At 42.1% G+C, this 24,738-nt stretch overlaps 1 long non-coding RNA gene across 1 annotated transcript in view; it reads left to right on the forward strand.

Annotated features, from left to right (window-relative positions):
- LOC118941135 (uncharacterized) overlaps nucleotides 1-24,738 on the forward strand; it is an 80,407-nt gene that overhangs the window by 46,223 nt on the left and 9,446 nt on the right. The window contains exon 3 of the long non-coding RNA XR_005037433.2: nucleotides 2,841-2,914. This is a non-coding gene — a long non-coding RNA (uncharacterized LOC118941135). The remainder of the gene's footprint in view (nucleotides 1-2,840; nucleotides 2,915-24,738) is intronic.

The raw sequence follows: 24,738 nt of genomic DNA on the forward strand, positions 1-24,738 counted from the left end.
CTCACCTTTGCTTTTCTACAAAGGAATTCTCCGGTTGGGACATTATTGAAGATTTATGTTAAAAACATCCTAAAGATTGATTCTATACTTCGTTTGATATGTTTCTACGACCAGTAATATAACTGTTTGGACTTTTCGTCTGACCTTTCCGCTGGATTTGCACGCGCGTTTGGATTTGATTACCAAACGCCCTAACAAAAGGAGGTATATGGACATAAATGATGAACTTTATCGAACAAATCAAACATTTATTGTGGAACTGGGATTCCTGGGAGTGCATTCTGATGAAGATCATCAAAGGTAAGTGAATATTTGTAATGGGGCGGTAGGATAGCCGGGTAGCCTAGTGGTTAGAGTGTTGGACTAGTAACCAAAAGGTTGCAAGTTCAAATCCGAGAGGAGACAAGGTATCTGTCGTTCTGCCCCTGAACAGGCAGTTAACCCACTAGGCCGTCATTGAAAATAAGAATTTGTTCTTAACTGACTTGCCTAGTTAAATAAAGGTAAAATAAAAAAATAAAAAATAATGCTATTTCTGACTAATGTTGACTACACAACATGGCTGATATTTCATTGGCTGTTTTGGGCTCTGAGCGCCGTACTCAGATTATTGCATGGAATACTTTTTCCGTAAAGTTTTTTTAAAAATCTGACACAGCGGTTGCATTAAGGAAAAGTTTATTTAAAGTTCCATGTATAATAGTTGTATCTATTATCAATGTTTATGATTAATATTTCTGTGAATTGATGTGGCTCTCTGCAAAATCACCGCATGTTGTGGAACTACTAAACATAACACGCTAATGTAAAATGAGATTTTTTGGATATAAATATGCACTTTATCAAACAAAACATACACGTGTTGTGTAACATGAAGTCATATGAGTGTCATCTGATGGAGATCATCAAAGGTTAGTGATTAATTGTATCTATATTTCTGCTTTTTGTGACTCCTGTCTTTGGCTGGAAAAATGGCTGTGTTTTTCTGTGACTTGGTGGTGACCTGACATAATCGTTTGTGGAGCTTTCGCTGTAAAGCCTTTTTGAAATCAAGATTAACGAGAATTGTATCTTTAAAATGGTGCCTAATACTTGTATGTTTGAGAAAATGATTTATGAGATTTCTGTTGTTTGAATTTTGCACCCTGCAATTTCACTGGCTGTTGGAGAGGGGTTCCGCCCGTTCCCAGACAGGTTAACAAGCGGCCATGTTGTTGTCATTCCGCTAGGGACCTGTTTTCAGCGTATTAAGTCTCCAGTCAATAACCGATGCAGAGTGTGTATGTTTATCCTGTGTTCCCATTTAATTAGCTAGTAAATAAATAATTAAACCAGTTTGTGTAGTACTGAATCATAAGTAAGGCTTGGGTTTTTGCAGATGCAAGGTTACGACTGTTCAGAATGATGGTATGATACGAGGTTATGACTAATATGTTGACTCTTTATAGATGTAATAGGCAGTGGTGTAAAGTACTTAAGAAAAAATACTTAAGTATTACTTAAGTAGTTTTTTGGGGTATCTGTACTTTACTTTACTATTTATATTTTTGACTACTTTTACTTTACTTCACTATATTCCTTAAGAAAATATTGTACTTTTACTCCATACATTTTCCTTGACACCCAAAAGTACTCATTACATTTTAAATGCTTAGCAGGACAGGAAAATAGTCAAATTCACGCACTTATCAACCGAACATCCCTGGTCATCCCTACTGTCTCTAATCTGGCGGACTCACTAAACACACATGCTTTGTTTGTAAATGATGTCTGAGTGTTGGAGTGTGCCCCTGGCTTTCCGTAAAGAAAATGGTTTGCTTAATATGAGGAATTTGAATATACAGTGTATATATTTTTTTGATACTTAAGTATATTTTAAACCAAATACTTTTAGACTTTTACTCAAGTAGAATTTTACTGGGTGACTTTTACTTTAGTCATTTTCTATTAAGGTATATTTACTTTTACTCAAATATGACAGTTGGGTACTTTTCCACCACTGGAGATTGGTAAAGACCTTTTAGAGTTTATTTCAGGAGATGATAACTCTTTAAAGAACCGCTCTCGTGGTGCCCCATATCCTGACAAATTAATTGTTACATGATTCATTTAACCGGGTAAAAATTCAACATAATTAGTTAAATAGATAAATAACAGTCTTCAGATGAATGTTAAAGTCAAGTCACGACATCAGTAAAGGTCACTGTAATATAATATAGGTATAATCAACTCAAAGGTGTGTACTTCCTTAAAGTGCCAGAGGGAGGCAGTGCCACACCTTACAATGGCCTGAAGTGTCAAATAGTATCTCTAATGTTGATTTGAATATTCAATCATCAATCACTTATTCTCCCATTCATTAGCTCAGGTTATTAGATTGCTGCTATGCATTAGTTTTTAAATCATGGGTCTTTGTCTGGTTAGTGCAGAGTATCAAGCACATTGCCTCACGAGGTTATGGAGGATTTGTCAATGACAGACAGAGCTCATAACCATTTCATAGTATATTCTCCCTATGTTTTACTTTCTCACTATTTCTCCCTCCATCTCTTTAAGGTAAGCAAAGTTGATTATTGAATTCAAATATATGAAGCCAAAGTCATATGATAAACTACAGGCTAGATAAATAAAGTTGAACCTTTATTAGAATTTGAGCATGTTTGTAAGCTGGCTAGCTAATTTAGCTAGCTAAACAGAAAAGGTTAGGCTACTTTAGTTTGCCACTTTACAAGCTAGCAAGCTGACTCCTTAAAATACTTTTTTTAGTTATAGGATATGCCAAATAGAGCTACAGACCCAGCCTGACATTGGAAATTAGGTAATTGCATCTTGTTTTTCAGTATTTCAGTGTGGAGTCGATTAATGGGACTATGTTTCATGAAGCCACTAGAAGACTGTTGCTGACTGAGAGGAGGTATGTATACATTATTTCTTATGAATGATGTATAGTAAGTCTTGGTGATTCAATAGCCTAGTTAATCATTACATTACTTTTAACACACTAACATTTTTAGTGGAGGGCTACAGGGTTCATATCCTCAAAACATTCACCCACCGTTGGGCCGTTGAGCAAGGTCTTTAACCCCAAAACATCAGCATCCAGGGTCGCTGCACTGCAGCTTCAATCTGTGCTCATCTCAACTGTATGTGTCAGGTCTGCTGTTTTGGGGTTTAGAAACAGAGCAGAAGGCATGTTTTTTTTGGTTCGCTGTAACTAATGGACAAAGTTGTATTGTATTTTATTGTAAAGAAGTCAGCCAGAGTTGACATGGGCCATCATTCAAACAAAGAGATGTCAGCCAGAGTTGACGTTGGCACATTTCAAAATTATGTTTGCATAAAATTACAATAAATTCTAAATACTATGCAGGTATTCTTTTGTCCATGATTGAATTGTTTATTAAATTAAATTCTTAGCAAAAAATATGACTATTTAATAGTAGTAGACATCCATTCATAAATGGCACCATGCAAGGTTCTGTGTGGAACCATTTTGTTTCAGTGAAGAAAAACCTCTAGGGTTCTGATCAAAGAAACCTATAAAAGGGTTCTATAACTTTTAGGGGTTCCATATATGAAGAAAGCGATGGAACACTTTTTAGTTCTATAAGGAACCTTTTTTTCTAAGAGTGCACATGTCTGCTGCATAGAGAAAAGAGAGCAGGACAAAATGAGATTTGATCAGTCATGGAAATAAAAGTGGTGAAAACATGTTGGCTCACTATTTAAAAAGAAGATGGAAAACAAGGTATAGAAGAAGCTATAGAACAAGTTATAGAACAAGCTATAGAACAAGCTAAAGAACAAGCTAAAGAACAAGCTATAGAACAAGCTATAGAACAAGCTATATGAAAAATACCAGAAGCCAACTAGCGCTACCTGCAGCAAATATATATATATATATATATATATATATATATATATATATATATATATATATATATATATATATATATATATATATATATATAAAAAATCTTGACTTGGAGTCAAAGTATCGATATGGTGTATACATTTATACAGCACACAAATTCAACCTATCTCCGTGTACACCATTTTCACAGCGATGAGCGTGAACACCTTTTCCCCCTTCACTCACACATTCACACTACGGGACAAGTTTGTCAAATAAACCTCAGCCCCCAAGCAGCTTCACAGAAAGAGGCATTTTGATAAAGCTATCTCCAGTTTGGTGCTGGTAGATGGATGAGCTCTCCGTCTCTAATGGCCAGATTAAGATGCTCGGAGTTGGATGATGAATCCTGCTGATTGCACCTTCTGCAGTCAATCCTCTTCTCTACTTTCCTCTCAGCGGCAGGCAGCCACTGCATGCTGGGAGGAAAATTACTGCAGTGGACTCCAATCTCCTGGTCTGTGTGGTGTGAGCAGCTAACACTGACCCTAGCCGTCCAGGGCAGAGCTGCTTAACAGTTCTTACTGTACCCACCGATCAATAGTGGATTTAGGGAATTACTGGGGCTATCGTATCATTTCTTGCACCCTGCGCATTCATAAATGTTCCTCTGAATGCAAGATCCGTTTCTGCTGGGGGAAATCAATAGCCGTCCGGTAGGCCAGCTGTTGGATTTGTATTACTTCTGAAATCAGATCACAAGTCTCTGCTGCTGCGAGATACTGGGGAGAGAAGCAAAAGGCAACATTTAGACTAGTTAGTTCATAAAAGTAACATGTTTCCCACCCTTCACTTAAAAGGAAAATGCATTGAATTTCATGCAAATGGAAATGGATTGAGCTGGACCAACTAGAACCTATGACTGATGCTAGCCACCAAGTTCAATTTAGAAACTAGGTCATTAGGATTTTGACCTTTGTAGCAGCAATGCTTAGCTTTTTTTCACTGGATGAGGAATTGGAAAAGGGCTGACGGTGGGACAACATTTGGCCATGAGGAGTCCTACTCGTCCCGCCTCTCAGAAGGATGATCGTCCCCTGTGAGCTGCACACTAATTTGCCAGTCATCCGTGTCCAGACCCTCATCTTGCCAATGTCGGGATGAAAGAAGCACCCACCGGTTCTGTGCGTGTCAGGAGTACAGGGAGACGGCCTTAGTGCGAAATGTCAGCGTTTTGCCTCTGAAGCTGGACTCATCAAAGGGGGATTAGTGTCCAAGTCGTGGCCTCGGCAGGACGTGGAGGCCGGACTGACGGGGTAATCTCTCTGCATCAGGACTGCCCAAATGGCACGCTATTCCCTATTGTCTGGTCAAAAGTAGTGCACTATGTAGGGAATAGGGTGCCATTTGGGACGCAGCCCAGGAGTGATGGGCCGTGTTGAGGGGACTCTGGTGGCCCTAGCTGCCCCACACACCTCAACCGCCATCTTTCCCCGGGACTTGAGGCTTATTCAATGACAGGTTTTACTTCTCGGGTCTCACTGGGGTCAATATCATTAGATATTAGGACATAATTATCTCCCTTCCCCTGGCCTACTTAATGCTGTTTGGTAAAAAACATAATTATTTATTTATATATAAAAAACATGCTGAGTTTTGTAATGTTGACCTCAGATGTATCCTCAACATTAAGTATGTACTGTGCCTTTGGAAAGTTTTCAGACCCCTTGACTTTATCCACATTTTTTATGTTACACCCTCAATTAAAATGGATAATATAACAAAAAAATCATCAATCTACACACAGTACCTCATAATGACAAAGCGAAAACAGGTTTTTAGCCATTTTTGCAAAAAACAATAACACAGAAATATCTTATTTACATAAGTATTCAGACCCTTTGCTATGAGACTTGAAATTGAGCTCAGGTGCATCCTGTCTCCATTTATCATTCTTGAGATGTTTCTGCTTTGTCATTATGGGGTGTAGATTGATGAGGAAAAAAACAATTGAATCAATTCTAGAATAAGGCTGTAACGTAACAAAATGTGGAAAAAGTCAAGGGGTCTGAATTCTTTCTGAAGGCACTGCATGTGTTCTAACCAGGCTCCTCTTAGCTAATCCTATATTGATGTGATTACAATTTTCTATGGACCACTTACAATTCCAAAGTTTGTTTGTTGTTTCAAAGCATCTTTATGTGAATTAATCATTCCCATACTGTAATTACATAAAGATATTGTCGATCGACTATTCCCAAACTGAGGCGCCGTCGGGGCTACGCTAAATGAAAATGTGACTCACGTTTTCAAACAGTCCATTTCGATTTTCCAACAGGGCTATACATTTGGGTGAGGTTTTCTCACCTGAGTAGTCTCGTTTCACTGCCAAAAATCAAATTAAACCATCTAGTGTTCAGCGAAATAACAACAATGTCAAATACAGGTAGCCTAGTCAAATAATTAACATCCAATCACATTAAACGTTGCTCTCTCGAGGGAATTCCACTAACGGTCCGTATGTAGCCAAATGTAGCTGCTGCTCATTCAGTTTGCTCGAAAATTGATAAATGGTTAAAAAAAAGTACCTCTTACATCCATAGACGCATCAAATCAAATGTTAGTCACATGCGCCGAATATAACAGGTGTATGCTTACTTACAGTGAAATGCTTACTTACAAGCCCCTAACAAAAATGCAGTTTAAAACATACAGCAGTAAAATAACAATAGCTAGACTATATACAGAGGGGTACCGGTACAGAGTCTATGTGCGGGGGCACCGGTTAGTCGAGGTAATTGAGGTAATATGTACATGTAGGTAGAGTTAAAGTGACTATGCATAGATTATAAACAGAGTAGCCGCAACATATAAGACGACTCTGAGTATCCCTATATGAGAACAACATTTGGGTTTTCACTTATATTGGGACTAGTGCCTTTCCTCAGCCACTGTGTGTTGTATCTCACAACTCGATGAAACATGCCAATTTGAAAAATAAACCACAGGAGTTTTCAGCAAGAATTAAGATGACTTTCAAGTAGTAAGACGTATAAAAGCAACAAATATCATGAATAAGAAGGGGCTAGAAGTGTCTTATATAGTGAGCTACCGAGTGGCTAGGACAGGCAAGCCCCATACTATTGTGGAGGACATAATTCTTCCTGCTGCCGCAGATATGTCTGGGACAATGCTGGGGGAAGGGCCCAAAAACTATACATGTTAGTTGTGAACCCAAGTGCAGACTCAGTTACCTCCTCCCTGTCTCCTCATGTAAGGTATTTACAGTGCCTTGCGAAAGTATTCGGCCCCCTTGAACTTTGCGACCTTTTGCCACATTTCAGGCTTCAAACATAAAGATATAAAACTGTATTTTTTTGTGAAGAATCAACAACAAGTGGGACACAATCATGAAGTGGAACGACATTTATTGGATATTTCAAACTTTTTTAACAAATCAAAAACTGAAAAATTGGGCGTGCAAAATTATTCAGCCCCCTTAAGTTAATACTTTGTAGCGCCACCTTTTGCTGCGATTACAGCTGTAAGTCGCTTGGGGTATGTCTCTATCAGTTTTGCACATCGAGAGACTAAAATTTTTTCCCATTCCTCCTTGCAAAACAGCTTCGAGCTCAGTGAGGTTGGATGGAGAGCATTTGTGAACAGCAGTTTTCAGTTCTTTCCACAGATTCTCGATTGGATTCAGGTCTGGACTTTGACTTGGCCATTCTAACACCTGGATATGTTTATTTTTGAACCATTCCATTGTAGATTTTGCTTTATGTTTTGGATCATTGTCTTGTTGGAAGACAAATCTCCGTCCCAGGCTCAGGTCTTTTGCAGACTCCATCAGGTTTTCTTCCAGAATGGTCCTGTATTTGGCTCCATCCATCTTCCCATCAATTTTAACCATCTTCCCTGTCCCTGCTGAAGAAAAGCAGGCCCAAACCATGATGCTGCCACCACCATGTTTGACAGTGGGGATGGTGTGTTCAGGGTGATGAGCTGTGTTGCTTTTACGCCAAACATAACGTTTTGCATTGTTGCCAAAAAGTTAAATTTTGGTTTCATCTGACCAGAGGACCTTCTTCCACATGTTTGGTGTGTCTCCCAGGTGGCTTGTGGCAAACTTTAAACGACACTTTTTATGGACATCTTTAAGAAATGGCTTTCTTCTTGCCACTCTTCCATAAAGGCCAGATTTGTGCAATATACGACTGATTGTTGTCCTATGGACAGAGTCTGCCACCTCAGCTGTAGATCTCTGCAGTTCATCCAGAGTGATCATGGGCCTCTTGGCTGCATCTCTGATCAGTCTTCTCCTTGTATGAGCTGAAGGTTTAGAGGGACGGCCAGGTCTTGGTAGATTTGCAGTGGTCTGATACTCCTTCCATTTCAATATTATCGCTTGCACAGTGCTCCTTGGGATGTTTAAAGCTTGGGAAATCTTTTTGTATCCAAATCCGGCTTTAAACTTCTTCACAACAGTATCTCGGACCTGCCTGGTGTGTTCCTTGTTCTTCATGATGCTCTCTGCGCTTTTAACGGACCTCTGAGACTATCACAGTGCAGGTGCATTTATACGGAGACTTGATTACACACAGGTGGATTGTATTTATTATCATTAGTCATTTAGGTCAACATTGGATCATTCAGAGATTCTCACTGAACTTCTGGAGAGAGCTTGCTGCACTGAAAGTAAAGGGGCTGAATAATTTTGCACGCCCAATTTTTCAGTGTTTGATTTGTTAAAAAAGTTTGAAATATCCAATAAATGTTGTTCCACTTCATGATTGTGTCCCACTTGTTGTTGATTCTTCACAAAAAAATACAGTTTGATATCTTTATGTTTGAAGCCTGAAATGTGGCAAAAGGTCGCAAAGTTCAAGGGGGCCGAATACTTCCGCAAGGCACTGTATTGAAAAGCCGGGGGGAGATGGGGTGCAGGCCAGGGGAAGCTTTGGCGGGTAGCAGGGAACCAGGAACTGAGGCTGGGGCAATGGGAGTAGTGGCAAGGTAAGCAGGTCCGGAGTGGAATCCAAGGAAGCAGTATAGCGGGGGTCCAGGGCAGGGAAGCATGACTGACGAGACGAAGGACTGGAGACGGACCAGAGTCAGAGTGGACAGAACTGTAGCGGAGAGAAAAGCAGCGTCAGGCTAGGGAAGAACAGGCACAACAGGATAACACGATCTATGCAGGAACAAACAGCTTGAAACACAGACTGACTGAGCATAGGCTACGATCTGGCAGTGTGGAAGTGGCAGGGCTGGGTATTGTAGAGGTATTGATTATGGAACAGGTTGCAGCTTGTGGGGATCTGCTCTGCCTCCAGCACACTTGTCTCCTTGCGCACAATCACATTCACCCACACGGCGAGAGGGAGAGAGCACTGGGGGGGTGGTGGCTGGTTAGGGAGACAGGATGAGAAGTAGAGGGCGTGGCAGGAGAAGATGTAACAATACATACAATGCCTTCATCAACAACACTGTTTCACGACGCATCAGTGGCAAGGCAGGAGATGTTTTGAAACAATTACTGCTTCGTTTACAAGCTAGTGAATTCTATGCGTTACATCTGGATGAGTCAACAGACACCACTGTGGTGGGCCTGGCACAGCTCCTGGTCCGTTACGTTTATGGGGGGTTAATTAAGGAAGACATCCTCTTCTGCAAACCACTGGAAAATTATATTATATTTTTAAAGTACTGGATGGCTTTGTGGCATCAAGATGTACTGTACTGATGGTGCAAAAGCCATGACAGGGAGACATAACACACGTGCAAGCAGTTGCTCCGGACGCCACTTGGGTACACTGCAGCATCTACCGAGAAGCTCTTTTTTATTTTACCTTTATTTAACTAGGCAAGTCAGTTAAGAACAATTTCTTATTTTCACAGACGGCCTAGGAACAGTTGGTTAACTGCCTGTTCAGGGGCAGAACGACAGATTTGTACCTTGTCAGCTCGGGGGTTTGAACTTGCAACCTTCCGGTTACTAGTCAAGCGCTCTAACCACTAGGCTACCCTGCCGCCCCCAATTGAATGCCTGGCAGCTTAAAATACGTTTTGAACACTACAGTAAAAATGGTTACCTTTGTTTAAGCAATGTCCCTGAACTCTCATGTATTTTCAGCATTATGCAATGATATGGGCTGTGACCATGTAACGCTTTGACAACATACACTGGTTATCAAGGGGAAAAGTATTGACAAGTTTTTTTTAATTGAGAGACGAGATTAACGTTTTCTTTACTGACCATCATTTTCACATGTCTGACCTCTTGCATGATGACGAGTTTCTCACACAACTGGCCTATCTGGGTGATGTTTTTCCTCCCCTGAATGATCTGAATCTTGGACTACAGGGATTCTCCACAACTGTATTTAGTGTGCGGAACAAAATTGAGGCTATGATTAAGAAGTTGGAGGTCTTCTCTGTCTGCATTAACAAGGACAACACACAGGTTTTTCCATCATTGTATGATATTTTGTGTGCAAATGAACTCAATCTTACGGACAATGTCAAATGTGATATAGCAAAGCACTTGAGTGATCTGGGTGCGCATTTACGCATGTACTTTCCCGAACGAATGACACATGCCACTGGATTTATTATCCCTTTCATTCTCTGCTTCCAGTCCACTAACCAAGATCTGAACAAGAGAGCCTCATTGAAATTGCATCAAGCGGTTCAGCGAAAATGTTATTTATTCAGAAGCCACTGCCAGATTTCTATTTAGGGCTGCGCTCAGAGTATCCTGCCTTGGCAAATCCCACGGTTAAGACGCTGATGCCCTTTGCAACTACGTACCAATATGAGAGTGGATTCTCGGTCCTCACTAGCATGAAAACTAAATACAGGCACAGACTGTGTGTGGAAAATGATTTAAGACTGAGACTCTCTCCAATACAACCCAACATTGCAGAGTTATGTGCATCCTTTCAAGCACACCCTTCTCATTAACCTGTGGTGAGTTATTCACAATTTTTGATGAACAAATAAGGTTTTATATGTAAGATGGTTAAATAAAGTGCAAAATTATTGATTATTATTATATTATTATTTGTGCCCTGGTCCTGTAAGAGCTCTTTGTCACTTCCCACGAGCTGGGTTGTGATAAAAACTCACACTCATTCTTATGTTTAATAAATGTACTGTATAGTATGTGTGTGGCAGGCTTACAATGATGGCAAAAAAACAACATTCTGACCCTGCTTGTAGAGGGGGTACGCAGCTGGAGGTTGAATGTTTGAAGGGGTACGGGACTATAAAACGTTTGGGAACCACTGCTGTAGATGATTCATATATTTTTGAGTGTTTAACCTATCACTGTTGGGTGGTTCACTGGCCTATATCCTATGGGCCTCTCTAACTCTGGATCTTGGATGGCCTGGCTACCCATCCACATCGCTCCGGCCAAACGCCACGCCCATTGTCATTTACTTTTCAGTGCCACGATGAGTCTCGATTTTGCTTCCTCCCCGACTACTTCTCGAATGCGAACACATTTGAACTGTTATGATTGGTCCCAGAAACCGATGGGTTGGACCAGAGTCAGGCTATACGAATAGTGAATCACTTCATCTTGACGTCAGCACAAACGACTTCTAGGATAACCGGTTCAGACTGATGCATGGAGTGATTGATTGAGCAGCGGAATTAAATTCGGAATGAGTCGTCAGGCAAGGTCTTGGCACATTACCTCTCAGTTGGAACATGTTGCACTTTAGATGTTTCTGGTTATAACCTCCTTTTCACGTTCAGTCACTTTATGTGGCTTTAACTGTTGTTGTTTTATGGCCTTGGAGTTATGGGGGTGTGGTGCAGGTTAGGCCAATGTGTACTAAACTAACTCAACCATTGTACAGCAAATAAACACAAAGGAAAATGAAGAACATCATTCTTAATTTGGAGAGCTGACAAGGCAAGAAATGAGAGCAGTGCTAAGACCTGCCTTGGCAGGGTTCTTCATTAGGTTTGCTGTCCTCCACTCGCACAACAAAACAGATTGTGATTGTTGGACTGACACGGCGTGTAGGATTAGAAGTGATGTATTTATGGATTTTAATAGGATCCGGGGCCGTATTCATAAAGCTTCTTAGAGAGTGCTGTTCTAGGGTTCAGTGTAGCCTTTTAGATCATAATGAATACGATTATATTGACATGGGGGACTTGATCCTAGACTGGCACTCCTACGCTGAGATGCTTGACGCATACGACCCCAGGTCTGTGAAATACCACCCTTTTGACCTGTTATTGAACCTGAGATTGAAGATTTGTTTTTTATGTTGTTTCTGGTTTTGTGCATTGGGATTGTTAGGCCTGCAGATTTATCTCTGTTTCAGTTACTTGCCAATGTGGTTTGTTGCTGTAGTCTTGGCTTGGTACGGGAAACCAAACTCAACATAATGTCAAATTTAACATCTAGATTAGGTTTTTGGTCGACCAAGACACAGACTAATAAAGTTGATATATGTTACAGTACATTATTTTCTACTATACAATTTCTTTCATACCTTTACCCGCCTTTCCAGATTCAAAGCATGTCCATCATAAGGACTACCAGGGAATTGGGTCGGTCTAATGTCTTCTCAACCATGAGATGAAGAAACATAATTGTCAAGAGCCTATAGTGCCAGGAAATCACCTGGTTACCTATCAGTCTCTATCAGAGTGAGAAAGAGATTGCATCCCCTCCAATATTGTACTTCCACCCTCTAGTTATATTTCCATTATATTTCCACCTTTATCTAGCTCCCGGATGTGTGGGACTTCATTTCTAGATCTCAAAGAGCATTTCAGGTTATCTACAACTATCCTCTCAACCTTCCATGAGAAGCAGTTTTGGAGTGGGCTTTAGGAATTGTATATGTTCTTTGATCATAACATTTTATTGAAGTTTTGTGTTTTTGCACACATATTTGGGAATAAGAAACCTTTCTCTCTTAGACGAGCAGTGGGTATTGCAGAATGAGTGGACATGCTCGGAATCAGAAATGCTTACAGGGATCAGTGAGAGAATGTGGCAATTCTCTAGCGGTACTAATGGCAAATTCTTGACAGCAGATATGTCTTTTGTCCTATCTGCATCAAGGTCGCCGTGGCAATTACCGCGGCGCGGAAAACTTCCTTAAATATACAACAAATCACCTACGCTGTTTGGGGCAGGGACCTTCTAAAATGGGGGGAATAAAGCGTGGCTCCGATGCAGAACATTTAAGTAGGTAGGGAGAGTGAATGGGATCGGGTCTGTAAGAGCCTACGGCCAGATGAGACTATAGACCTAACTTTACTGCTTTCATTTATTTTGTCGCTCACACCAATAGCAGTCCAGCTGACAATCCAGCAAAAGCAATTAACAGGAATCCTCACAGCTCAACCAACCTCATTAATATGGAGAAGCCAGCATGGCTCATGGGCTGTTTGTCACCGAACGATGCTCCTTCTCACCTGAATGGATGCTGCATCGCTGTCCTGATCCCCCTGCCACCAGCACCTTTCCTGTCTCCTTCAGTTTGTTCCTGAGCCATGGATGCAGGGACCAGATTGGCATGCACAGCATGTCTCCAGGACTGACCCACCTGCCTGCTTTGCTCTCCTATTAAAATTCCGGTGCCAGATCCCCAGTGAAGAGATTGTAGCAGGGTCAGCCTGGCTCCCTGGCCCCCACTCCTCCGTCCTTCCTAATGAAGATGATGCCTGGTGGGTTCATTATTAAGCTGAGCTAATAACGCTGGCAGGAGTGTGGCCACGGGGACAAAAACTGCCAGGATATTGAGAATGATGCGGCACTTAAGGAAAGACAAAGGACCTTGCTCGGGGTCTTTTGTTTTTTGGTCCTTCCCCCACTTACATATGAACCCGAGGGACAACATGTGAATACGTCGGCTGGGCTGTGTATGTGGGCTGCATCCCAAATGGCACCCTGTTACCTTTTGTAATGCACTACCCATAGGGATCTGGTCAAAAGTAGTGCACTAAATATGCAATAGGGTGCCATTTGGGATGCAACCGTGGTACTTTAAGGCAGCTCAGGGAAAGATGAGGCTATGGGAGTTTTTCTAATAGGAAGGTCTCTAGATGGCTGTAAGAGGGCATGTTTACCTCAATGTCCATTAAATATTCCAATAGTTTGCGACAAAATCCATGTGTTCAATGGCTGCACATGCATTAATCAGGCGCTCACCAGAGGAACCATTAATTACACTGGGATTATCATGTATCTACCCACAGCACACACATTACAGGGAAATTACCATATAGATACTTGCTTTTTGGGAGCAATAATAGAATCCCTTATAACCGCCAGAAGCACATCCACATCCAAATGAGCCTCCCTCCTTCTCCCCCTTCCCTTCCTACAGCAGATGCTCTCAGTAACTGTGCAGGTATTATACAGGGTATTACCAAACCCCTCTGCGGCCTCACCTCGGTCCCGGGGACGACGTGTGTGTCTCTGGTTTGGATATTCATACCTTCATTCCCCACCATATGTCTCTCAGGTGTCCTTCCTCTCGGACGCAATCCTGCAGAGGATTAATGCAAATCACAAGCCATAAACAGTCACTCAGGCGTAAGCAATAAACTATAAATATGGATCCTGATCCAACGTTACGTTACTTCCACTTTGGAAGAGTTGCACGCCCCATTATCATGACTGGAGAGCTTCAGAAAAACAAAAGATGGAATGCTGTCTCTTTTGGGGTGGGGGCAGACAGCAGATATGTTTATACGGTTTTCATGCTGCGTGACTGGGGCGATAAGCCATTGCTGCTGTTCAGGGGCTGTCCACAGGGGGGAGGAGAAACTCGCACAATTAATTGAGGCTGGATTTAGAGTCCGGTTGCACGTCAGGGAAGCTCCCAAAACGCAAACTATGTAAAATATGTTGGGGGGAGGGGGGGGGAATTCATGGAAGCCAAGTCGTCTCCATTTCCTTTTCAAAGTGTTAGTATGTTTTATTCAGCTGGAGCGTCTGTTTCACAGAGGTTGTGTCCCAAATGGCACCCTATTCCCTTTATAGTGCACGACTTTATAGGGCTCTGGTCAAAAGTAGTGCACTATATAGGGAAAAGGTTCCATTTGGGAGGCAACCAGAGACTGAGAAAAGGAGACTGTCCTAGTTTAGCATAATAGCTCTTCCTGTCAGATCAAATCAGCCTCTGGTGTTTACAGTCAATCATCTATGGAATGACAACAATCCAGCCCAAGACCACTGCGGTCATATAAGGCGTTCAAAGACCTACTAATTAAATTAAATATTTGGTTTAAAACCCACTGATTCCTAGTAAGGGTGTTCGTGATCAATTATTTGAACTGCCGAATGATGAACTATTTTCCCAATTCTGTGAACAGACAGAATTGCATGATTTCGACCACATCAAGTTCATCATGATCAAGGGGTAAAGTGTAGAGATGGTCCGTGTTTCCCTGTGCATCAGCTCTAATCTCAGTAACGATTGGATTGCTCGTCTCTGTGCAGAGAGAGTGAATCCGGCAAACAATTGTCGAATGTCTTATCCCCCTGTTTACAGCGAGCCTTCAATCGATATCCATGGAGCGCTTGAATAAACAAAACATAAAAGCAGAGCTTCTGCTAGCCTCGGAGATCCCAGCTGTAACAATGATTAATTTTAACAACCTGAGCTAATTGTCTCCCAAACTTTAGTTAACAGCCAATATGATCTGGCCCTGGGTGCTTTTCTCCACTGTAATGAAGAATAATGAGCGATGGAATTACTGCTGGCACTTTTTTCAGGTGGATTTGTTCCAAAGCAGAGGGCAGAGGGGGCCGAGTCTGTGAATGAAGAGAGAGCCTGGAACGTGTTTGTCGGGAGAGTTCAACTGCGGGCTTTGGGTTCAAATCGAATGACATCGGGAAATCAGAGCCTTGTGTTACATGGAGGAATTAGATCTCTGTGTTTTATGTTATTCTTGTCGAGGATTTGCTCAATGCTCGTGGGGCATTGCATGCCGTCAGACACCTTGTGAGGCACTTACAGTGCCTTCAGAAAGTATTCATACCCCTTGACTTATTTCATATTGTGTTACAGCCTGAATTCAAAATGGATGACATTTTCTTCACACAATACCCTGTAATAACAAAGTGAAAACATTTTTGCAAATGTATTGAAAATGAAATACATGAATTAGTGTGCACACCCCTGAGTCAATGCATGTTTAGAATCACCTTTGGCAGCGTTTACAGCTGTGAGTCTTTCTGGGTGAGTCTCTTAAGAGATTTCCACACCTTGATTGTGCAAAATTTGCCCCATTATTCTTTTCAAAATTCTTCCAGCTCTGTCAAATCATCGCTGGACAACAGTTGCAGTCAGTGGCGTTTGAGATGGCGGAGGATGATAAATTGTTTTATGAGCATGGCCGGATTTCTATTACAGCATATTGGATGACTGTCGTTCATATTCTATTCACCCAGCTCAATGTAACGTTGATAGGTTTAGGCTACTACATGATACTCACATTTTCCCTGTAACCGTCAGGAGGAATGAAAGTTTACAACGCAGGTGCACAGGTCGAGGGGAAAATGAGAGGAATCGAGGTGACAGACCATGTCACGGATCCCTCCAGAACTGTGTCATTACGCACACCTGGTCCCTATTCCCATTGATTAGTAATTGTGTAAGTGTTCCCATTGTTCACCATTGTCCTGTCGATTATTGTTCCAATATCCGTTGGTCGTGTGAGTACCTGTGCTGTGTGTTTTGGCTTTCGTGCCATTGTGGATTGCATAGATGATTTCGGGCCTCGTCCCGTGTGATATCATTGTGCACTTGTATGTTACGGGTCTCGCCCCGCTCTATTTATTTTATGGACTCCTCACTCTTTTGTTTGGGTTTCAACACTGTGTTTTGTATACGTGTTTGTTTGGTCTCCGTCCCCGCGCTTTTACGCTGGATCAATAAAACCCCCTATTACGAATTTCTGAGCCTGTCTCCCGATCCCTTTATACCAACGTGACAGACAATGACAAATGAAATTCCACTCTTGCCTGCATCTAGCTGATCTAGGGTGTAATCATTAGTCCAATAGTTGTAAACAATCATTTCTAATGGAAGAATTCAGGTATGTTTATCCCAGTTCCATTTGCTTCCGTTTAAGAAATGTTTTCAACAGAATCGGCGGAATGAATACACCCCTGATCACACGCAAACACTTTCATTTTCATAGCAGCCACATACAAACAGCATGATCATTTTGCTCATTGTATAATTGCTTCTTGCATCTACACGCTTTCCTCCTCTCACCTTTTCCCTTTGTTTGTGGATTTCAGTGCACAATTAGCTGTCTGTGACCAGGCAAAAAAAACTCCAAAGCCAAACCTAAATATCATAACTGCTAATCTCTACACACAGCCTACATCGTTGTCACAATATTAGCTAACATCATAGTCAACATAGCTACTAGAACTAACGCGTTAGTAAACCCGCTACGTTCATACAGTGAAGTGTACAGTCAGCAAGCAGTTTAGCAGTTACACCGCCGGGCCCCGGTGGCAATAAATTTGTAAAACCAAAAGCTTACCTTGACATGGAAGTGTTGGATAGCCATAACCACCCAGCTAACATAGCATCCCTATCTGTTTGAGCCGGGTGTTTGAGTAAACTAAACTAGCTAGATGCATTCACTACCGAAGTCAAAGTGAAAAAAATATATAGCTATAGCGAAATATAGCTAGCTACAGTATGTTTGGGGTAAATCCAATATAACACATTACTGAGTACCACTCTTCATATTTTCAAGCATATTGGTGACTGCATCATTTTATGGGTATGCTTGTTATCGTTAATGACTGGGGAGTTTTTCAGGATAAAAAATTTACAAAATGGATCTAAGCACAGGCAAAATCCGAGAGGAAAACCTGGTTCAGTCTGCTTTCCACCAGATACTGGGAGATTAATTCAATTTCCAGCAGGACAATAACCTAAAACACACATCTACACTGGAATTGCTTAACAAGAAGACAGTGAATGTTCCTGAGTGGCTGAGTTGAAAAGATATGCCAAGACTTGAAAATTGTTGTTTAGCAGTGGAGTCTCCTCAGAGGAGGAATAGGAGATAATTCTCCTCAGTGATTTTCATAAAAATAAAGAGTGAAACATTAAAAAAGTTTAAACTACACTAAATATATTCACATGTCACCAAATAATTGATAAAAAAAACTACAGTAGCCTCAACAGCACTCTGTAGGGTAGCACCAAGGTGTGGCCGGAGGACAGCTAACTTCCGTCCTCCTCCGGGTACATTAACTTCAATACAAAACCTAGGAGGCTCATGGTTCTCACCCCCTTCCATAGACTTACACTGTAATTATAACAACATCCGGAGGACGTCCTACAATCTATCAGAGCGTGTTGTCCACCCAATCAAAAGATCAGAGAATTAATCTAGTACTGAAAGCATACGCTACAGCTAGCTCGCAGTGCAGTGCATAAAATGTGGTGAGTAGTTGACTCAAAGAGAGATAGACAGTAGTTGAACAGTTAACTAATTCATTTATTTAAAAATGAAGGAGAAGCGAGAGAGAGAGAGAGCTACACTATGTATACAAAAGTATATGGACACCCCTTCAAGTCAGTGGATTTGGCTATTTCAGCCACACCTGTTGTTGACAGGTGTATAAAATCGAGCACACCGCCATGCTATCTCCATAGACAAACATTGGCAGCAGAATGGCCTTTCTGAGGAGTTCAGTGACATTCACCGTGGCACCGTCATCTGGCAGTCCGACGGACAAATATGGGTTTGGTGGGCCTCCCGGGTGGCGCAGTGGTCTAAGGCACTGCATCGCAGTGCTAGCTGTGCCACCAGAGACTCTGGGTTTGAGCCCAGGCTCTGTCACAGCCGGCCGCGACCGGGAGGTCCATGGGGCGATGCACAACTGGCCTAGCGTTGTCCGGGTTAGGGAGGGTTTGGCCGGTAGGGATATCTTTGTCTCATCGTGCACTAGCGACACCTGTGGCAGGCTGGGTGCAGTGCACGCACCTTACAGATAATTGTATGTGTGGGGTACAGAGATGAAGTAGTCATTCAAAAATCATGTTAAACACCATTATTGCGACGTATTATGTGACATGCTAAGCACATTTTTACTCCTGAACTTATTTAGGCTTGCAAAGGGGTTGAATACCTACTGACTCAAGACATTTCAACTTTTAATTTTCCAAAATACATTTGTAAAATGTTCAATGAACATAAATCCACTTTGACCTTATGAGGCATTGTGTGTAGGCCAGGGACAAAAAAATACAAATGTAATCCATCTTAAATTCAGGCTGTAACACGACAAAATGTGGAAAAATCAAGGGGTGTGACTAGTTTCTGACGGCACTGTATACAGTAAACAGCCTGAGTGTTGTTGTCCTTGTAATGTTAGCTAAAGCTGTGGGCCACCCCTCCTCCTCTTCGTGTCTGTGAGGAGGACTATTGCAGCATCTGTAGACGTGTGGCCTAGAGCAGTGGCTGTGATGTCTACCCGCCAGAGCTGTGCAATGGAACAACACCTGCGGCTGCAGATGAGACCTCTCTTCAAGTGCCGCAGCTTAAACACCTCTTTTTATCCACACTATCTCCCTCTGCTGAAGTGAGGGAGAGGGAGGCCTGAGTGTTCTTTTTACCTTTATTTAACTAGGCAAGTCAGATAAGAACAAATTCTTATTTTCAATGACAACGGGTTAACTGACTTGGTCAGGGGCAGAACTGTAGCTCGCGGATTCATTCTTGCTACCTTTCGGTTACTAGTCCAACACTCTAACCACTAGGCTACCTGTTTTGCTTGCTATGTTGTGTGAGGAGGAAGGCCTTGCTACAGGATCCTGCATTATCCTGCTTCTGTATGTCGTGCTTTGTAGTCTTATCTCTTACTTTCCTTTTTGTAATGCTTCTAACATGCCTACAGCTTGTAAGCGTTGGCAGCCATAAATAATGTAAAGGACAACATTCACAAGGATATTCTTTATCCTCCTCCTCCTCCTCCTCTTTTTCCTCCTCGTTGTAATTTATCTTCCTTTTCAACATGATTGCATTGTGTTACTCACATACAGTTGAAGTAGTTTTTCAACCACTCCACAAATTTCACAAACTATAGTTTTAGCAAGTCGGTTAGGACATCTACTTTGTGCATGACACAAGTCATTTTTCCAACAATAGTTTACAGACAGATTATTTCACTTATAATTCACTGTATCACATTTCCAGTGGGTCAGAAGTTTACATACACTAAGTTGACTGTGCTTTTAAACAGCTTGGAAAATTCCAGAAAATTATGTCATGGCTTCAGAAGCTTCTGATAGGCTAATTGAACATTTAAGTCAATTGGAGGTGTACCTGTGGATGTATTTCAAGGCCTACCTTCAAACTCAGTGCCTCTTTGCTTGACATCATGGGAAAATGATGTCAAACACCATGGGATCACGCAGCCGTCATACCGCTCAGGAAGGAGACCCGTTCTGTGTCCTAAAGATGAACATACTTTGGTGCGAAAAGTGCAAATCAATCCCAGAACAACAGCAAAGACCTTGTGAAGATGCTGGAGGAAACCGGTACAAAAGTAACTATATCCATAGCAAAACGAGTCCTATATCGACATAACCTGAAAGTCCGCTCAGCAAGGAAGAAGCCACTGCTCCAAAACTGCCATAAAAAAGCCAGACTACGGTTTGCAACTGCACATGGGGTCAAATATGATACTTTTTGGAGAAATGTCCTCTGGTCTGTTGAAACAAAAATAGAACTGTTTGGCCATAATGACCATCGTTATGTTTGGAGGAAAAAGGGGGATGCTTGCAAGCAAAAGAACACCATCCCAACCGTGAAGCACAAAGGGTGGCAGCATCATGTTGTGGGGGTGCTTTGCTGCAGGAGGGGCTGGTGCACTTCACAAAATAGATGGCATCATGAGGGATGAAACTTATGTGGATATATTGAAGCAACATCTCAAGACATCAGTCAGGAAGGAAGGAAGGAAGTTAAATCTAGATCACAAATGGGTCTTCCAAATGGACAATGACCCCATGCATACTTCCAAAGTTGTGGACAAATGGCTTAAGGATAACAAAGTCAAGGTATTGAAGTGGCCATCACAAAGCCCTGACCTCAACCCTATAGAAAAGTTGTGGGCAGAACTGAAAAAGTGTATGTGAGTACGTAGGAGGCCTACAAACCTGACTCAGTTAACCAGCTCTGTCAGGAGGAATGGGCCAAAATTCACCCAACTTATTGGGGGAAGCTTGTGGAAGGCAACCCGAAGGAGACCCAAGTTAAACAATTTAAAGGCAATGCTACCAAATACTAATTGAGTGTATGTAAACTTCTGACCCACTGGGAATGTGATGAAATCTGGAATAAATAATTCTCTCTACTATTATTCTGACATTTCACATTCTTAAAATAAAGTGATGATCCTAACTGACCTAAGACAGGGAATTTTTACTTGGATTAAATGTCAGGAATTGTGAAAAACTGAGTTTAAATGTATTTGGCTAACGTGTATGTAAACTTCCAACTTCAACTGTAAATGGTATGGAGTTTGTTATCACATCTCACCTCGGTCGTACACCAAGGGGCAACAAGCCTCTAACCTTTAACACAATCATACTAACCAATATCAGGCACATTACAAGCAGTTCCCTATCCCTTTCTCCAGCAGCAGGCGTCTAGTACTGCTTCTCACATGGCACCCTATTCCCTATTGAATTTGTCCCAGAGAATAGAGTGCCATTTGGGACTTCCTGTGTCTCTGCCCAGGGAGAGTCAATAGACATAATAGAAGTTATTAAAGCCGCCGGATTGAATATGTACGTTACACTTGAGATGCCGTACCCGTCGAGTCTCTGCTCCCTCGCCGAGAGAGAACACAACGTTAAATCCAATCACATCACGACCAGCAGCAGGCAACTCCATTACTGGAAAGGTTGTTGTTTCCTTGGCAATTTCTGGGGAAAGGAAATTGGCAGCCTTCACTCCCATTCCAGTGTGCGCACGGGGACCTTTTCAGATGCCCCTTAGAACAGTGAACTTTAATTGAACCGTGATCATGATGGCCAGGGTAGGCTTGGCAGGAAAGTGACCACGTGTTCTTGGGTGAAAGGCCTAAGCTATGTGTTTTTTTAGTTTGGACAGATTTCCTGCAGTGGGACAAGGACCTCTAGATTCCTGTAAATGGAGAGACTTCCGCTCCCCTGACCCTACTTGTGTGGTTACCTTCGTCCTCTCTAACAGCAACTCCTGTTGCAATGGTTTTGCAGTCTCATTTTTTTTTTCCCCAGCTTAACTTCATGTTTTTTGGGTAGAACGTTTTGCCTGTATGGAACATGGCATCAAATGCAACAGATGATGTTTGTCTGTGGTGGATTTTTTGCTCTTAATTGCTGGCCCTGCATTGTTTTTACTGTATGGTATATTTAACTTAAAAGACTGGAAAAAGTTGTACTCTCCTACAATGTTGCCAGCTGCATTTATTTGCCTGTGTTCAACGTGTGGGTGTCGGCTTGATTGAGATTTCTATGCCGCAGGTTCCGGTTCCGGTTCAGGTTCAGGTTCACATCAGAGAAGCCTCTATTGTTGAGGATGTAACATATTTCCCGCAACCGTCTTATTCGAGATATGCGAGTCATAGGCTAATTCCCAAATGGCACCCTATTCTCTATGCAGTGCCCTACTTTGACCAGAGGCCAGGGCTCTGGTCCATAGTAGCGCACCACATTGAGAATAGGGTGCAATCTGGGACACTGTCAAACTAAGCAGCGAGTGCTCTAATACTCAGTCAGCCCTGCTGAGAAGCACACGAGGGGGGCATTGATCTGCAGAGCAAAGCAAGACTGTTTGGAGTGTGTGTGTTGGGGGTTTTCAAGTCTACATCCCCCAGTTCTGTAGAACAAGCTGTGAACTCTGGTGCAGTGTCAGTGCAGTGTCAGGGTCAACGCGACTTTATAAACAAATGCGTTTCTAACGATTGACCCTCTTGAGACATTGAGGTCAGTATAAAAATTGACATGATTAAAGATACATGTGCAGCCCGTTTACGACATCTACCTTTGATGCCATAGCAACGTGTGCCTGTTTTCATTAGGTTGGCTGTCATAAACAGATCCATAGATCTCGAGGCCTTTATCAAATACGAATCAAAGATATCGTACACTAAGCTCATTATTAAATGTTCATCACTTACTATCTACGGTATCATCGGCTTGAGACAAGGAAGCCATTTTAGAATCCGTCTTGACCATCTATCCTAATTCTATAGAATTAGCCCTTAAATGTTTTTTGGTTTTATTGAACGCATTAGATCACACACTATAAAGGGGACACGTTGTGAATTGTGAATGATTTAATCCAGAGATAAACCTGTTTTGGGGCCGTGATAATGCCCTTCAAGTGGAAAGTCATTCTGTTCATTTAAGCACATCGGCGCATGCATGCTTTTAACATACCACCCTGCATCCCACTGCTGGCTTACCTCTGAAGCAGGGTTGGTCCCTGGATGGGAGACCAGATGCTGCTGGAGGTGGTGTTGGGGGGCCAATAGGAGGCACTCTTTCCTCTGGTCTGAAAAATATCCCAATACCCCAGGGCAGTGATTGGGAACATTGCTCGGTGTAAGGTGCTTTCTTTTGGATGGGACGTTAAACGTTTGTCCTGACTCTCTGTGGTCACTAAAGATCCCATGCCCCTTATTGTGCCTGCAGGGGTGTTAATCCCGGTGTCCTGGCTAAATTCTCAATCTGACCCTCATTCCATCACAACCACCTAATCATCCCCAGCTTCCAATTGGCTCATTCTCCCCTGTAACTGTTCCCCAGGTCATTGCTGTAAATTGAAATGTTTTCCCAGTCATCCTACCTGGTAAAATAAGGGTTAAATAAAAAAGTACAATTCACTCCGTTCGGTCTGACATTAGCTAACAGTCATTGGAGGGGACAGCCAGCTTCAAAACAAAAGCAGACAAAGTTCTTAGGTTGTCACATCACTCCAATTTGGCTAATTTGATGGCCATCTCGAAACAGAGCCGTTTCATAAAAAGGCAGCATCTGCCGTGCCGGATTTAATTAATTTCCGTCACCTCGGGGGATAGAGTGAGTCCACTGCTTGTTCGCTTCCTAGCTGAGATGTCCATTTTTAGACCCTCTCTCCTAGCTATAAAATATTCCATTCTCCATTGTGTGAAAACAGTGTGTTTATAGACAGAGATCACTTAGACTTATTCTGAACAACTCCGTTGTGTAAAACGCACAGTTGGCTTTGTACTCGTAGACTGATTTGTTTCCACCCCCTGAAAGGAGAGAGCAGTAAGGGGAGAAGTTATGGGGCCAGCTAGACTGTTAAGTGCCAGAGGAGTCAAGTACTCCTATTGTGTTCAGTACTTTTGTATGGTAAAATTGGAGCCGTGATGCGTGCCTGCCAATACTCTGCTCTGGTTGTCTTGGCCTGGTGCTGGCCTGTCTTGGTGAGGAATGTCACGTCCTGACCTTAGTTCCTTTTTTAGGTCTCTGTTTTGGTTTGGTCAGGGCGTGAGTTGGGGTGGGCATTCTATGTTGTTCATTCTATGTTTTGTTCTGTGTGGTGTATTTCTATGTGTTTGGCCTGGTATGGTTCCCAATCAGAGGCAGCTGACAATCGTTGTCTCTGATTGAGAACCATACTTAGGTAGCCTGTTCCCACCTGTGTTTGTGGGTAGTCTGCACCAGACAGAACTGTTTCGTGTTGGTCTATTTTTTTGTTATTTTGTCTTAGTGTTCTGAGTTAAAATAAATATTAACATGGACACTTACCACGCTGCGTTTTGGTCCGATCTTGACTACTCTTCATCAGAGGAAGAAGATCGTTACAAGGAATTTCAATCGTAACAACGTAGCATTGAATGGTATGGC

Source organism: Oncorhynchus mykiss, chromosome 18 (assembly GCF_057628025.1).
Source record: "Oncorhynchus mykiss isolate SJ-2025 chromosome 18, ASM5762802v1, whole genome shotgun sequence".
Lineage (NCBI taxonomy): Eukaryota > Metazoa > Chordata > Actinopteri > Salmoniformes > Salmonidae > Oncorhynchus > Oncorhynchus mykiss.